The 16,545-nt window shown below is 41.4% G+C and overlaps 1 protein-coding gene, 1 long non-coding RNA gene and 1 pseudogene across 4 annotated transcripts in view; 1 reads left to right on the top strand and 2 right to left on the bottom strand.

Annotated features, from left to right (window-relative positions):
• Window positions 1-16,545, bottom strand: part of ALDOB (aldolase, fructose-bisphosphate B) — a 473,832-nt gene that overhangs the window by 98,190 nt on the left and 359,097 nt on the right. The window lies entirely within an intron of this gene.
• LOC133771667 (uncharacterized) overlaps window positions 1-16,545 on the top strand; it is a 47,810-nt gene that overhangs the window by 26,678 nt on the left and 4,587 nt on the right. For 2 of the 3 annotated variants that reach the window (XR_009867604.1, XR_009867606.1), the window contains exon 3: window positions 12,589-14,278. This is a non-coding gene — a long non-coding RNA (uncharacterized LOC133771667). Of the gene's footprint in view, window positions 1-12,588; window positions 14,279-16,545 lie in introns of those variants that run through there. The other variant, XR_009867605.1, reaches the window with a different exon arrangement.
• LOC133771844 (14-3-3 protein beta/alpha-like) lies at window positions 15,014-15,706 on the bottom strand (annotated as a pseudogene).

The following is a 16,545-nucleotide window of genomic DNA, read 5'->3' as shown; positions in this document are numbered from 1 at the left end:
CGCCGCAGCCAGCGTGCTGCAGCCGGCGCACCGTGTTGATCCGAAGGCAGGAGCCAGGTGCTTCTCCTGGTCTCCCTTGGGGTGCAGGGCCCAAGCACTTAGGCCATCCTCCACTGCTCACAGCAGAGAGGTGGCCTGGAAGAGGGGCAACTGGGACAGAATCCGGCACCCCGACTGGGACTAGAGCCCGGTGTGCCGGTGCCGCAAGGCGGAGGATTAGCCTATTGAGCCGCGGCGCCGGACACTGACCTGTTTCTAAGCCAGCTTCCTGCTAAAGTATCTGGGAAGCAGCAGAAGATGGCCCAAGTGTTTCAGACCCTGTCTTCCATGTGAGAGACCCAGATTGGTAAGTACCTGGCACCTGATTTCTACCTGGCCCAGCCCTAGTTGTTGTAGATATTTGGGGAATGAATTAGTGGATGAAAAATCTCTGTCTCTGTCTTTCAAACAAATAAAATAAAACTTTAAAAAATAAAAATATAGGGGCTAGTGCAGTGGATTCAGCCACAGTTGTGATGCCAACATCCCATTTTCAAGTACTGACTGCTCAGCTTCTGATCTAGCTACCTGCTAGTGAGCCTAGGAAGGCAATGGAAGATGGCCCAAGTACTTGGACCCCAGAGACACCAATGTGGGATTTGGATGGAGTTCTTGGCTCTTGGCTTTGGCCTGCTCCAGGCTTGGCTATTGTAGGCCATTTAGGGAGTAACTTCTCAAATAAATCAACAAATAAATAAATAAATAAATATTAAAAGAAATATAGCTCTCTATCACTATTTTAACAGCTACAACAGAAGTCTACATTATTGACATAGTATTTGTTTAAATTGACTCAAAAATTTTTAAATGATTAATTATGCTATGATAAGTTTTATATGATTCACATTTTAAAAATCATTTGATATCATTCTCTCTGTTTAAAAAGATTATTTATATGAAAGGCAGAGTAACAGATTTAAGGAAAGATAAATAGAGAGAATCTTCCATTTGCTGGTTCATTCCCTGAATGACTTCAATGGCCAGGGCTGGCCCAGGCCAAAGCCAGGAGCCATGAACCTCATCCAAATCTCCCACCTGAGTGGCAGGATTCAAGTGCTTGGACTATCTTCTGCTGCTTTATCTGCATTAGCATGGATCTGGATCCATGGAGTAGGTAAGACTCAAATTCATGCTCAGATATGGTAGTCATTCCTATGGACTTACTTCTTTTTTTTTATTTATTTTATTTTATTTTTTTATTTTTGACAGGCAGAGTGGACAGTGAGAGAGAGACAGAGAGAAAGGTCTTCCTTTTGCCGTTGGTTCACCCTCCAATGGCTGCCGCGGTAGGCGCGCTGCGGCCGGCGCACCGCACTGATCCGATGGCAGGAGCCAGGTGCTTCTCCTGGTCTCCCATGAGGTGCAGGGCCCAAGGACTTGGGCCATCCTCCACTGCACTCCCTGACCACAGCAGAGAGCTGGCCTGGAAGAGGGGCAACCGGGACAGGATCAGTGGCCCGACCGGGACTAGAACCCGGTGTGCTGGCGCCGCAAGGCGGAGGATTAGCCTAGTGAGCCGCGGCACTGGCCTGGACTTACTTCTAAGGGTACAGTTTAAAAACTTTCATTGGACTCCAAATCCCATTAAAATTGGTGGTAAAGTATAAGTGTTAAAGTGAACATATACATAGGGTTAAGTGTTATAGAGATCATATAAATAGGATCAAGTGCCCTGCAATAATAATAGATAGAATTAAAAAGGAGAAAATATCCAACATGGGAAGCAGTCCCCATTAGCAGACTCATAGAATGACAGTCACTTTAAGTAACACTCTGACCTCAGAATCAGCCCTTAAGGTTTCCTGGTATGGCTGAAAAGCCCATGAGAGCATTTCTGGCAAGGAAAACCAAGACACTGTGGCAAAAAGTGTTCTACATGAAGGATCTCTGTGAGTGAGACCCCAGTGGAAAGAAGTGGTCATCAAAGAAGGATATACTTTTTTCTAAAAGGAGGAGAGAACACTTTGCTTATGTCCTTGTCCAAATACTGACAGAGTGTGTAGACTCAAAAGGCTTCTATAGCCTAGGCAGCTAATGTCATTCATAAGAGCATTAATTGTTAAGTTAACAACAAGAGTCACTGTGCGCTAACTCTGCATGCAGGACCTCTGTCCTCAATGAGTTTTATTGAGAATTAACTGTATAACAAGTTTTCAAACAGTTTTTTTGGTGTATATATGTATGTGCAAATTGTTGAAATCTTTACTTAGTATAGAGTTGACTGTCTGTGTACTAAGTTAATTGAAAGTGAATCTTAATGGAGAATGGGACTAGCAAGGGTACAGGGTGGGAGTGGGGGGTGGGAGGGCAGGTGTGGTGGGAAGAATAATTATATTCCTGAAGTTGTACTTATGAAATTTATATTCCTTAAAAATAAATTTTAAAAAAGTAAAAAAAAAAAAAAGATATGGTATGTGGCAGGTATGGTATGTGGCTTAACCTGCTGTGCCACAAAGCCAGAACCTTCATTTTCTTTAGAACATTAAACCTAGAGTAGCTTGGTATATGACATATTTTAAGCTCTTAATACAAATTGACTAATTGTTAGGAAATCGTTTTAAAAGTAGGACATTCTTCTTAAGAAGAAAAAAAATATAAAACAATACATTCAGTACTTCAGACAATTTAGCATTTAGCAGCTTGAAACCACACATCTCTGCTGTTATTCTAAATGTTAAGTTCACATTTCAAACACAATAACCTAATTAGGTTTAGTCATCACTTAGTTGTAAGGCATCATACAGATACTTGTTAAATTGATAAATGCAAGCACAAGAAAAAGAGAATCTGTAATGTTTGATAGGGAGCTAGTCTTACCATAAACCCAAAATTATGGGCCTGCTTCTTGGTAAATTCTAAGAAACACACCAGAAAGAGTTGCCACACAAAATAATTAAATTTAATTGGTTTTAGGATATTGTAATAGAAATAATTCAGATTAAAGACTTGAACTGCACAGGGCATTAGCTGGTAACAAGATCCTCCCTGTAGTATTATCCTGCTCCTCATTTTTTAAAGGTTTATTTATTTATTTTGAAAGCCAGGGTTACAGAGACAGAGAGGTCTTACATTTGCTGGTTCACTCCACATCTGGTCACAGTGGCCAAGTCTGGGCCAGGCCAAAGCCAGGAGCCAGGAGATTCATCCGGGTCTCCCAAATGGGTACAGGGTCTCAAGCATTTGTGTCATTTTCCACTATTTTCCCCACCTAATTAGCAGGGAGTTTGATCTAAAGTGGAGCAGCCAGGCATGAACTGGTGCTCCTATGGGATGCTGGTGTCATAGGTGGCAGCTTTACCCACTATGCCACGATGCTGGCTCCCTGCTCCTCATTCTTCTGGGGTATGGGTCAAAGGTCTGTCTTCTGGATTAACTCTGTTGAGTGAGAGAGTCCTCATAGGAACCAGCAGAGGAGCAGAATTTTCCCCCGGCTAATCTAAGTCAGGTTTATGGGTCACCAGGTATAGCCCTGAGTTCCTTGTGTCCTTGTGTAATAAGGACAACTTTATACTTGTTTACCTTGCAACTTTATCATTTTAATGTGTTTAGCCACAAAATGTAGTAGACAATTGAATATGCATAGCCCAGAGAGAAGAGAAGAAGTAGAGCTCTAAAGGATCCATGAATGCAAGAAATAAAGTCATTCTGAGGAAGGCTTGTTTGATTGGCTGTTTTCTATTAACTAAGTGACTTCTTCTAGTAACGTTGTTGTACTCTCTTCTATTGCCCTTTCCAATCTATAAGCAGGGCTTTAATACAGACAGTAAATATATTGTTAAACACCAAGAGGTACTTGTATCTCCCAGGGGCTATGGGTGTAACAGTAAAATCAGCTTGCCATCTTTCTTCAGTGAAGTTCTCTGGATTTGATTGTCCTAGTCAAAGGGTGGGGGGAGATACAGAACACTTGGTTTTTACATTATTTATTGACAAAAGACCACATTGTCCAATTATTTTCTTAATCAGATCTTTTATGCCTGGGGTGTATATGATCCTTTAGAACCAGAAGTATAAGATCTTTCCATATGGGTAGAATCATGAACACCCTTAAGGAGTCTCTATGCTGACTGTATGGAGACCCAAATCTTTCCTTGTTGGTTTATCATATAGCGCTTAACTGTTGGGGACCACTGATAACACCTTGTAAAGGCTTCCCTTATTTCCTCAGGAGTTTCCACTGGTGTAGACTTACAGAAAGGAAGAGATGGAAGTAATGGCTACTGAAGAAACTCTCCTGAGATAGCAGCCCTTAGTGCAGCTGTACCTGCTAAATTATTTCCTTTCCTGGGCTCTGATTTTCCCCTTTAATGACCTCTACAGTGCTGTAGTTGCTTCTTTGGGGCCAGGCACTGCTTCTAACTGTTTAAGAATCTCTGATCCATGTTTAATGTCTTTTTTAAAAGTGTTTACTTTTTTATTTATTTGAAAGGCAGAGTGACAGAAAGAGAGGGAGGGAGAGAGAGGGAGGGAGGGAGGGAGAGAAAGTAAGTATGAATCTTCTATCTTCTATCCACTGGGTCACTTTCTCAATGCATGCAACAGCCAGGGCTGGGCTATGTTGAAGCCAGGAGCCAGAAACTCTGTTGGGTCTCCCACATACGATGGCAGGAACTCAGATACTTGAGCCATCACTTGCAGCCTTCCAGATGCATTAGCAGGAAGTAGGATCCAAAGCAGAGGGAGAGACAGGACTTGATCCCAGATACTTTGATATGGGACAATCTGTTAACCTACTGAGTTATAATGCCCACCCCTCATGTTTGATTCTTTTTTTTTTTTTTTTTTTTTTTGCTGCTGTTTAAAAGTCCTTGTTTTCTTTCCAAATGGCTCTAAGAGCTTGGGTAATAGAAGGCATACTTGGAATCTATGAATTAATTATTTCTCTCCTGGTTCTAAAGCTCTGGGTAATGGAACTATATATTTTTTTTTTGAGTGGATGTATCTGGTGCTAGTTTCTTGGCTTCTATGGTTAAATGCAGGGACACTAATGCATCACCTGCTTCTTTCTGTCCATTATTTATAAAGGCAATCCCACCCACAAACAATATTATTGTTTTCTATATTAGGTAATAATTCACTCTGGAGATTTTTCTGGCTAGAGAAAATTTGATCCATCACATCTGGGCAGGCATGGGTAAAAGGCCCCTTGTATCAAGAAATAAGTAGCTGGATTTAGGGTATGGCAGGTAGTTAAAGAGATCTGATGGGAGTGTAGCAGCATAGCTTGTCACAGAAGTGTTTTATTTTGGGATAGCCATAGATCTTTTTTAGTCTCTAGTAGACTACAGATCCAATGAGGGAGTCCTCCTGTCATAGGTTGACCCATAGTTAGCTTCTCTGCTTCCTATCTCTGCTTCTTATCTCAAGTAGCTGCTACAGCCTTCAAATAATGGGGGTTATCCTTTTGTCATGGTGTTTAACTGATTTAAGGAGTAAGCTACAGGGGCAACAATGTAGTACAGTAGGTTAAACCCCAACCTGTGTCGTCAGAATCCCCCTTGGATGCTGGTTCGAGTCCTGGCTGCTCCATTTCTAATCCAGCTCCCTGCTAATGTGCCTGGGGAAGCAGCAGAGGATGGCCCCAGTGCTTGAGTCCCTGGCACCTTCATGGGAGACCAGGAAGAAGTCTTGGCTCATGGTTTTGACTTGGCCTAGCCCTAGTTGATGTGGCCATTTGGGGAGTAAATCAGTGGATGGAAGATCTCTTTCTTTCTCTCTCTCTCTATAATTCTGACTTTCAAATAAATAATCTTTTTAAAAAAGTAAGCTACCACTCTAAATTTTTAAAGATCCCAACATATGGATTAATACCACCAACAGCTAGTCCCTGCCTCTCACGAACATAAAGGTCAAATGATTTATTTAAGTCTGGTAAAGGCAGTCTGGGCACTTTTACATGTAGGCTTTTACACTTTTTGAAAGCTTTGTCATGTACCTTATCCCATTTAAAGGGAGGCATTTAGTGCCACGTGGTTTATCATAGAAAGGCTTAGCAATCAACCCAAAGTTTAAATCCAAATGTGGAAAAAGCCTACCAGTCCAGGGAATTCTCTCTCTTGAGGAAGAGTATACTGTTCTTTTTAAATAATGAACCCCACGTATTTTAGGCATTTGTGTCTAGGTATTTGTGTCTTTTCTTTAGATGCTTTATACTCCTTACTGGCTAGGAAGTTTAACATGGCTACAGTGCTTATTGTATCAGAGATTTCCTTAATAGGGCTGGCTATCAAGATGTCATTTATGTACTATGATACAATATACTGTTTTAATGTTAATTTTCTTAAATATTAGCTCAAAATTTCTGTGAAGATAGCAGGGAAGTTTTAAACCCTGGGATAAGACAGTCGATCAGGCTATTGTTTCTGGTGGGATAGCAAAAACAAGTATCTCCTGAGGTTCAGAATTCAACAGGATGCAGGAAAAGGTATCTTTTAAGTCCAACCTGAATAGCACTTGCTACCCCTGGGGGAAATTTGCCAGTATGGTATTAAGAGCTAGGTACCACAGGATGTATGTCTCAGAGTGGGCTGTTGATAGCCCTAATATCTTAGACAAATTTATGTCTCCTATTCCTATCTTCTTAACAGGTTGAGTAGGAGTAGTACATGGAGATCTGCATGGCCTGATCAATATCTGCTCTAAAATCTTAGCTTCTGCTTGCAAGGGATACTGTTTTACCCAAGACTAGTGATCTATCTGTTTTAATTTTACTCTTACTGGTGTGACACTGTCTGATTGTCCCAAATGTGTTGTGTCTACACTTCTGAATTAAATTAGGCTTAGAACACTTAGAAGAATCACTTCCTTTTCAGGTGCTGGTATATTTTATAAATAAGACTACTAGCTCAACTTATTGACTTCCAAAGAGTCGTGTCTTAGGGCCAGCATTGTGGCATAGCGGGTTAAGCGGCTGCCTGCAGCACTGGTATCCCATATGAGCACCAGTTCAAGTTCCAGCTGCTCCATTTCCAATCCAGCTCCCAACTAATAGGCCTGTGAAAGCAGCAGAGGATTGCTCCAGAGCTTGGGCTCTAGAACCCACATAGGAGACCAGGAAGAAGCTCCTGGCTCCTGGATTCAGCCTGACCTAGCACTCGCTGTTGCAGCCATTTGGGGAATGAACCAACAGTTGGAAGACCTCTGTGTGTGTGTGTGAGTGTGTCTGTAACTCTACCATTCAAATAAATAAAATAAATCTTAAAAAGAAAGAAGAGTCGTATGTCAATTTTGTCTTGTTCTCAGTTTATTGAGGCCCCTAAGTTAGATAATATGTCTACTTTATAGGTCCAGGAATCCAGAAATCCCTTAGTATCTAATTTTTTGGATACTCTTTCTATACTATAGCTTATCAAAAAGATCTCCCTTTTTGGTATATATCAGGAAGAACGTGGCTCCAGTTCAGAACAGAAGTTTAACAAATTGTCCTCCCACAGGTTACATGGGGAACTCCTCAGGGAAGATGAGGATCTGGTTGCCCCACCTGAGAAGCCCCACAGCCCTGTCCCATCTCATCTTCAGTTAAAGATAGCTAGCATGATTCAGTCCTGTCTGATTCCCTCTCACTCTCTGGACAGTTTAGGAATTTCCACTTCTGGTGCCCTTTCTATTTTTATTAAGCACATTAATTCAGTCACACTTCTTTTGTGGCCTTCTGATTCCTTGATAGGGGATAGGGCCACTCACTCATGGTGTCTTCTTCCTCTCCCGCAGTTTACTTTGAGCAGATTGGAGCGCCACAGCCAAAGGGTAGATTGTCTCTGTATCTTTTTGTCTTTTATTTTCTTCCTCAATCATATTTCAGTTATTAAACACTGCAAAAATATCCTCCCATAAGTGAGTAAAGTTAGTATCAGCTCAAGGCCGATTGCCAGATTTTTTAACCATTCTATGGTTGCCTGGCACAATTTGAGATATGAAATATGTATCAGGAGCCATTGTACTACTTTGGACATCAGGATCCAAATTAGTCTATCATCTGAGGTAGTCCCATAATCTTTATAAGAAGGCAGAGTGGTAAAAAAAAAAAAAGAAGGCAGAGTGGTTTTCATCAAGGCCCTGTTAGGCCTCTCTCAATTTACAATGATTAATAGGTAGCTGACCCATTATTTGCACAAATCTCAAAAATAGGCCTGAAATGTACTAACTTTTTGTGGTAACTTAGAGCATTTTCCATTTAGGATCTTCCTTGGCACTGTCCATTTATTTGGCCATCAGGCATTCAATGCTGGGTCATACTCCTTGTTTGTTAACTAGCTTTTGACATGACAGCCGACTTGTCTTTAGCAGTAGGTAGGTTTGTCAGCAGGCTTTGGATACATGCTCAAGTGGAGTTTTGAGTGATAAAAATGCTCTTGAGCAAGTTAATAATTTCCTCTCCACCTGTGAATCTTTGTGTATGTGTGCTCTAGTGATATAAGTCAGAGCAGAGGAAGTATGTACATTTTATAAATGCACCTTTACCATGAGGCACTTATCTGAAAGGATGAATTCCAGGTTTATAGCTGGTTCCTAGTCTAGCCATGCTTTCTTTCTGTAAAACAAAACAAAATAAAATGAATAAACAAAATAACCCCAGAAATCCAATTGCAGTATAATATTAAAAGGTAGGGTCACCCTCCCTCCTTTTTTGACTCAGTGAGGAGTGTGTACTTTTCTCTTCATATGCCTTCTTCCCCTTGTGCCTGAATAATTCAATAGGAGAAAGCTAGGGAATGGGCTCTAAATTACTCTTGAGTCTGACAAGTTACTTTTTAATTCCTTTTAACAGAAAGAGGATAAGGCCAGAGGCTAGGTCCACTTGCCAGTTGAGCACTGGATCCTAAAGGAGGTCCTTCTGTCAGGAACTCACATCCTGAATGTACAGTACAAGAGAGATGAGATTAGACCAAGGAAATTGAAGTTTATACCTCCAGTTGTCTGAGGGAATTCTCTGAGCAAGGGAAAGATAAACCAATAAGTTATAGGACCTCAAGTGAGAACAGCTTAGGCACCCTGAAAGTCAGTCTGACAATTAAAGCTCTGAGAAGGAATTTGGGCATTCCCAATAAAGTGACTCCAGAGGGACTTGAACCTGTACTTTGTCACCATCTGGGAGTTGCTAAGGGAACGCTAGCCCATTCTTTGCAGCCTTCCTCAGATTAACTAGTCAAACTTTTTAGACCATTCCCATTTCACCAGACCCAAGATTAGGGCCTTCCTTTGGCTATGTTGTGTGGTCCTCACAACAAGGCTCTACTCAGACTTTGTGAGATAGCTCAAAAAAATAATCCTTATGGTGAGGCTGTGGGGCTGGAACCACTTACCTCCATTGAGAAATCTACTGAGCAAAGAACTCACTGGTCACTGGTGCCAAGAAGGGAGCCCTTTTTCAAGAACCAATCCCTGATTCCAGGTAGTGTGAATGGGTTAGTCTGGGTAAGCTGTCACTGCCCCAACTGCACTGTCTGCTGGAAACCAGGAGGTCAAGAGAAAAGACCTTAGAGAAAGAGCAGTCCCATCTGGGTTGCCAAATGTTAACCACCCAACATTGTGGTCCTATTTCCTAGAGAATTCTAAGCACCAGAAGGAGTTTTCATGCATAGTAATTTGTTTGTAGCAAATAAAGATTTCCAAAGCTGTAACTCTACAAAAAGAGGAAATGGTGCCTTTTATAATGGCACAAATGAAAATGTAAGAGGGGAAGTTCTTGTCAATTACAAGTAGGAGTGGGTAAAAGTTCACACAGGTGTGGTTCAGGAACATGCTCCAATGTGGGCTGCGTGTTTTGGTAATAAGGCTTAAGTTTTTCCTGGGGAGGAGCTCTTGGTATTAGAATGAAGCCAAAGACGATATTTTGACCTATCTACACAGGTGCTGCTCTTGTAATAGCATATGGTGGCTGGTAATTGCACCTCTCCCAGGAATATGAAAATCTGGAAGACTACTTTGGAGAACATCAGGTGCTTTTATGGTCTTAAATAGACATGACTCACAATAAAAACTTTTGAGCTGCTTAGGGTATTAGCTGGTGACATTAGTTTTCAAGGTTAACTATACATTTGAAATGTCAGTGCAGTGTCAAAATTTGTTCCTTAACTTGGATGTATTCAAATAAAAGTATTTTTGCCTCCATACTCTTGCAATCTCTATAATCCTGGCATCCAATTATTTTTAAAGCCATGTGCAATTGTAAGCTTAAAAAGAATCCAGCCCTAGGCTGGTGCACAAATTGTAATTGGGGGTCTTAGTTCAATAAGTGAGGCATAATGACCTATTCCATTATTCCAAGCAAATGTTACCAATCAAACTATGCTTAGGGGCAGTGAAGGTGGGGGAGGGAGGAATAAAGAACGGATTTTGGAAAATCCCTAAACTGTCTCCCATGTGTTGCAAATAAGTTCAGATGTCTTCTGCTTTATGAATGTCTACAACAGAAGAGACTACCATCACAACACAACATAGATCAAGTTTCAGATGCAAATATATTATCCATGAGAGGTTACTTTTTTTTTTTTTTTTTGACAGGCAGAGTGGACCATGAGAGAGAGAGACAGAGAGAAAGGTCTTCCTTTTTTGCCGTTGGTTCACCCTCCAATGGCCGCCGTGGTAGGCGCGCTGCGGCCGGCGCACCGCGCTGATCCGATGGCAGGAGCCAGGTGCTTCTCCTGGTCTCCCATGGGGTGCAGGGCCCAAGGACTTGGGCCATCCTCCACTGCATTCCCTGGCCACAGCAGAGAGCTGGCCTGGAAGGGGGGCAACCGGGACAGAATCCGGTGCCCCGACCGGGACTAGAACCCGATGTGCTGGAGCCGCAAGGCGGAGGATTAGCCTAGTGAGCCGCGGTGCCGGCCTAATGAGAGGTTACTTTTAATTTGAATTTTTAGTATGTATTTATTTATATGCTTATATATATGTAAGCAGAAAGATTCTGAATATTTATGGGTTCCTAACTGTTGTAAGAGCTCCTCTAAACTGGATTTGACCATATGCCTTCAGTGCAAGAAATTCACATTTGAAGGTATTGGATTGATGTGGGTAACATCCTGACAATACAGTTGGTTGGAGTCAATACATGCCTAAGTTTGATAATATTATGATACCTATTCTCCCTTATTGATCTACAGTAATTTAAAAGATGGAATGTAAATTCTCTACATAAGAAATAATCATAAACCACCAAAAAGTACATGGAAAACTCATATTATGAAAAGACTATTTTTGGATTTTAAAATGTTTTACACCAAAACAAACTTGTCTTTTAATTCTATTGTCTATAGATTTTTAAAGCACACTTGTAAAATTAAGTAATAAGTGTCTCACAAACTTAAGTAATGTACAGATCCTCCTTTTAAAGGAAAAAAATTCTCATGGACCACTTGGTGATTACTTAAATTATTTTTATTAAAATGCTAATTAGAATATATTAAACATAAACTTGGTACAAATTCTTTATGCCAAAACATACTTACAAGTTAAATATAAACAAACTATAGGGTCTGACGGTGTGCTGCTGCTTGTAACACCAGCATGCCATATGAGTGCCAGTTCAAGTTCCAGCTGCTCTGCTTCTGACCCAGCTCCCTGATAATGTGCCTGGAAAAGCCAAAGAAGATGGCCCCAGTGCTTGGGCCCCTGTTGCCCATGTGGGAGACCCAGATGGGGTTCCATGCTCCTGGCTTTTTGCCCCTGAAGTGGCCATTTGAGGAGTGAATCAGCAGATGGAAGATCTCTGTCTCTCTTCCCCTCTCTGTAACTGTCTTTCAAATAAATAAATAGTCTAAAAAATATGAAGCTTCAAACCAAATAAGTTTAAAATAAGCAATATTAATTCAATGTGACACTTCTTTTCTGATGAAATATTTTATTTCATTTTTGAATTTTTATGCTTTTCCTATTGTGCATAAAGTGAAAGTAGAACTGTTTAAAAGATATATACAAATCTAAGACATCAATCACCAGGGATTTTTTGTTGTTGTTGTTATACTATTTTCCCAACCATAGGTGTACTTGGTAGGCAATACAGCATCACAGAAGCAAGCATTAGGCAGAATACTGGTAAGGAAATATAAAACAAGAAAGAGCTATCAGAGGGGCAGGCGCTGTGGTAGGCTAATCCTCTGCCTGGGGTGCCAGCATCCCATTTGGGTGCCAGTTCATGTTTCAGCTGCATGTCTTCTGATCCAGCTCTCTGCAATGGCCTGGGAAAGCAGTAGAATAGGCCCAAATGCTTGGGCCCCTGCACCTGCGTGGGAGCCCTGGAAGAAATTTCTGGCTCCTGGCTTTGGCTCAGTTCAGCTCCAGCCATTGCAACCATTTGAGAAGTGAACCAGCAGATGGAAGACCTTTATCTTTGCCTCTCTCTCTCTCTAACTTTACCTCTCAAGTAAATAAATAAAATCTTAAAAAAGAGCTATCATATATACAGACAGGATTGGTTCCACATTCACTGCTGCATTTTCAAGTGCCAAGTATTAACTGCACATTTTTGTTCAGCTGGAAAGGAGGAAATATTTTTCTTTTTTTGATTTGTTTTAAATCGGTGCATGAATTTTTCTTTTCTCATTTCACCAGATGGACAAACAGATGGACTCTACAGCTACATGAAATGTTAAAGGTTGGAGAGGTGGTACTCTGAGGCAGAAAGACGTGGCTCATCTTGATTCTCTCCACTGCAGTATCCATGCAAACACATCTGAGAACTGAGCTGGATGAGCACACTAGGAGATCTGGTAATAGATACTAACAAGCATTATCAGGGCTGGCTGCAATGCAGGGACAAGTTATGGCTATTTAAAAATACTTTGATTCATATCTTGATATGATTGAATATTCTGAACTGGAGGAACCAGAACTATGATGCCAGAAGCTCTTTGAGGCAAGGCTTGCTTACCAATGGGCACACCAACATCTTTCACCTTCTGCATACATAGTATTAAAAAGTGAACAAAAGAAAAAGTAGAATTCAGAAAAAAAAAAGAATATAACGAAGCAGAAGGACAGAAATTCAAAGAAGGAAGAGAAACCTAAGGTCAACAGTCAAAAAGGATAGGGGGCAAGAATGATTAGATATCAAAATTTAAAATCCCCAGGCTATGAAGAACCAAAGACTAAGTACTCTTCAAGTGAAAGGAGATCTCTATAGAACATTATTCTTACAGGTGTTATCCAGGAAACAGATAAGGCCATTCATCAGATACATGACTTCTATTTTCCTTTAGCTAAGTAGTTATAAGAAAAACAGATTCCACTGTTTTCACAAGTGGTAAATAGATAACATCATTGTAGGAAAAGGGGCTTTGTCAACTTATGAGTACTGGCCCTTTCTGCAGTATCATAACTCAAAATTTCAATTTCAGGCTTTGGGTTTCCTCAGAGGATGACACTGTAGACATTCATGGTCATGGACTTTTGAGTGACAACAGCCCAAACCAATCAAGTGTCTATAAACCCTGAACAGAAAGAATTACTGTGAATTACCATTGACTTTGAACTATAAATGGTGTGGATGTCTCACTTCAAGCTCCAGCATCATAATACAACCTTCATAACTTTCTTTACAAATTTACAAGGGAATTGTATTTCAGTGACTATTTTGATATCAGATTAAGTTTTCCAAAATGTTACACATAATTCAGGTCTTTTTTTCCTACCAGTAAGAGTTCTGCAGGCCGGCGCCATGGCTCACTTGGCTAATCCTCCACCTGCGGCGCCGGCGCCCTGGGTTCTAGTCCTGGTTGCTCCTCTTCCAGTCCAGCTCTCTGTTGTGGCCTGGGAAGGCAGTGGAGGATGGCCAAAGTGCTTGGGCCCTGCACCTACATGGGAGACCGGGAGGAAGCACCCAACCCCTGGCTCCGGATCGGCACAGCACCAGCCATGGTGACCATTAGGGGAGTGAACCAACAGAAGGAAGACCTTTCTCTCTGTGTCTCTCTCTCTGTCTACAACTCTCTCTCTCTCTCTCTCTCTCACTATCTAACTCTGCCTGTCAAAAAATAAAAAAAAAAGAGTTTTGCTAGTTACAAAAACCCATAATTGCAGTGCTATTTTTAAAAAACTAAACACAGTAATACTGCCAATGTTAATCAAAATCAAAATTTCAGAATGCAGTGACATTCATTTGACCAAGCTAAATGTTAGATTTAAGTATGAGCTGTTTATCCTATTGACCATTTTTGCTAGGCTGAGGCTGTGTAAATCTAGAGTTGACATAGTTGGGCCGGCACTGTGGCTCACTTGGTTAATCTTCCGCCTGCGGTACCCGCATCCCATATGGGTGCCAGGTTCTAGTCCTGGTTGCTCCTCTTCCAGTCCAGCTCTCTGCTGTGGCCCGGGAGGGCAGTGGAGGATGGCCCAGGTGCTTGGGTCCCTGCACCCACATGGGAGACCAGGAGGAAGCATCTGGCTCCTGGCTTCAGATCGGCGCAGCACCGGCCGTGGCAGTCATTTGGAGACATAAACCAACGGAAGGAAGACCTCTTTGTCTCTCTCTCTCACTGTCTATAACTCCACCTGTCAAAAAAAAAAAAAAATCTCTCTCTCGTTCTCCAGTTCTGCATAGTTTTTTTATTTAAAGCTTTATTTACTTATTTGAAAGTCAGAGTTACAGAGAGAAGGACAGGCAGAGAGAGAGAAAGAGAGGTTTTCCATCTACTGGTTCACTCCCCAATTTGCTGCAACAGTCGGAGATGTGCTTATCTGAAGCCAGGAGCCAAGAAGTTTCTTTGGGGTCTCCCACACAGTTACAGGGGCCCAAGCACTTGGGCCATCTTCTACTGCTTTCCCGGGCCACAGCAGAGAGCTGGATTGAAAATGGAGCAGTGCGGACTTGAACTGGTACCCATATGGGATGCCAGCACTGCAGGCAGTGGCTTTACCCACTATGCCACAGTACCTGCCCCAACATAATTTTTTTTTTAATCACACAAAGGGATATATGTGGTGGGTACAGAGTAACATTGAACAGATCATAAAGCATGACAGACTTTAGTTCTCTCTCTCCCCCAGCATCTTCTTCATCTTCCTGTTTTTCTGATGTCCACAGAATGAAATTATCCCTTAAGCACCCTGCATCATCTGAGTGCTTTCTTCTTACTCTTGATTCATTGTATCCTATTCAGCAACTCCTTCATCAGATGCTGTGTTTCCAGGCTGCAGACCTTTCCAGGAGAGTTTAGAATCACATAGTACAAGACTGAGAAGTTGTGTGCCAGGCCAAGTGGAATTGGGTGTGTAGGCTGTATTTGTTTCTTACTAATTTCAAACACATCCTGGTAAGCCTGTTGGGAGTTCAACACAGTGGTTTGCTTATTGTCTCCTTATGCCACCTTAGAAAGATACAAAAAATAATCTTTCACTTTCAAGTAGAACACCTTATTTCTGGTTGTATAGCATTGGGAATAAGATATTTGTCCAACAGCTACAGAACAACTTTGCAGATATCCTGCACATCCACGTCTATCTTCTCACGGTACTCTGCCCAATTACTGCTGCTTCTCCCTTCTGGTTTTCTGTTCAGTGCTGGAGCTGACACACCAGGAAGTAAGGCAGGCACCTACGCATTATAGGCAACAGACAGCAGATTTCTCTGTTGGAGAGCTTGTGCCCTTATTCCATGACTGCCTTTGTGACTGCAGCATGCCTGCTCTGCCAGTTCGTCTTTCTGTACCAGCTCACTTTTATCTATGATCATTCCTTTGGGATGAGGCAAAGAAACTTACATCTGAGTGCATCAACCACTTCCTTTCCAAGCCTACTCCTCAGCCAGTGGTGGTGGCAACTCTATCTCTGTGCTGGCCACCCAATGTGAAACTTGATGTTGCTTTGCTAAAACTAAGACCCTACTTGCTGTGTGAAGACAATATGATAATATTCTTTGTTATTCAATGATCTAGTTCATTACTGCTGACTGCTGGGAAAGATGTTTGATCTCTATCTGTATGGAATCTCTTGAGACTTATAAACTGTAAGGATAAATAAGGGTGTTCCTGGAAACCTTATTAGGTGCTGTTGCCCCGAATCTATACTACAGGAGTTGAACTAAACAGGTGTAATTATCTGGGGTGGGATAATGATTATTGCACTTTCAAAAAATCTTTTAAAAGTAAGAATGAAATCATGGGTTTTGCTCAGGGATTCTGAGGACAGTTTTTCTATAGCTCTACATTCCTAAAAGCCCTTTCTAAGTTCCTTCTGTAATTCAAAATCAGGGAGCAAAACTCTTTATACTAAAGTTTGAGACAGGCAATTTTCTTTCAGTCCTTAATATTGAGAGTAGTTATTCCTACTTTACCTACTTGAGATATCTCCAACCTGTATAGTCTCTAGGCTTTGTCGGCTGTCTCCCTTTCCCTTAAAGGCCATGAACACCTAAATTCTTATTTATCCAGTTTTACAAATGCTCCTAAGCTGAAATTCAGTTTAAGTCCCCAGTGTATTTCATGAAAGATGGTCATCACTCTATGCTTCTGGGAATGGACATTCTAAATCTTAACTGTTATAATTATACTACAAACCTAACAACCCCAATAC

The sequence above is a fragment of the Lepus europaeus genome, chromosome 12 (genome assembly GCF_033115175.1).
Source record: "Lepus europaeus isolate LE1 chromosome 12, mLepTim1.pri, whole genome shotgun sequence".
Lineage (NCBI taxonomy): Eukaryota > Metazoa > Chordata > Mammalia > Lagomorpha > Leporidae > Lepus > Lepus europaeus.
The sequence above is the reverse complement of the archived record's forward strand: the minus strand, read 5'-3'. Positions and strand labels throughout refer to the sequence as shown.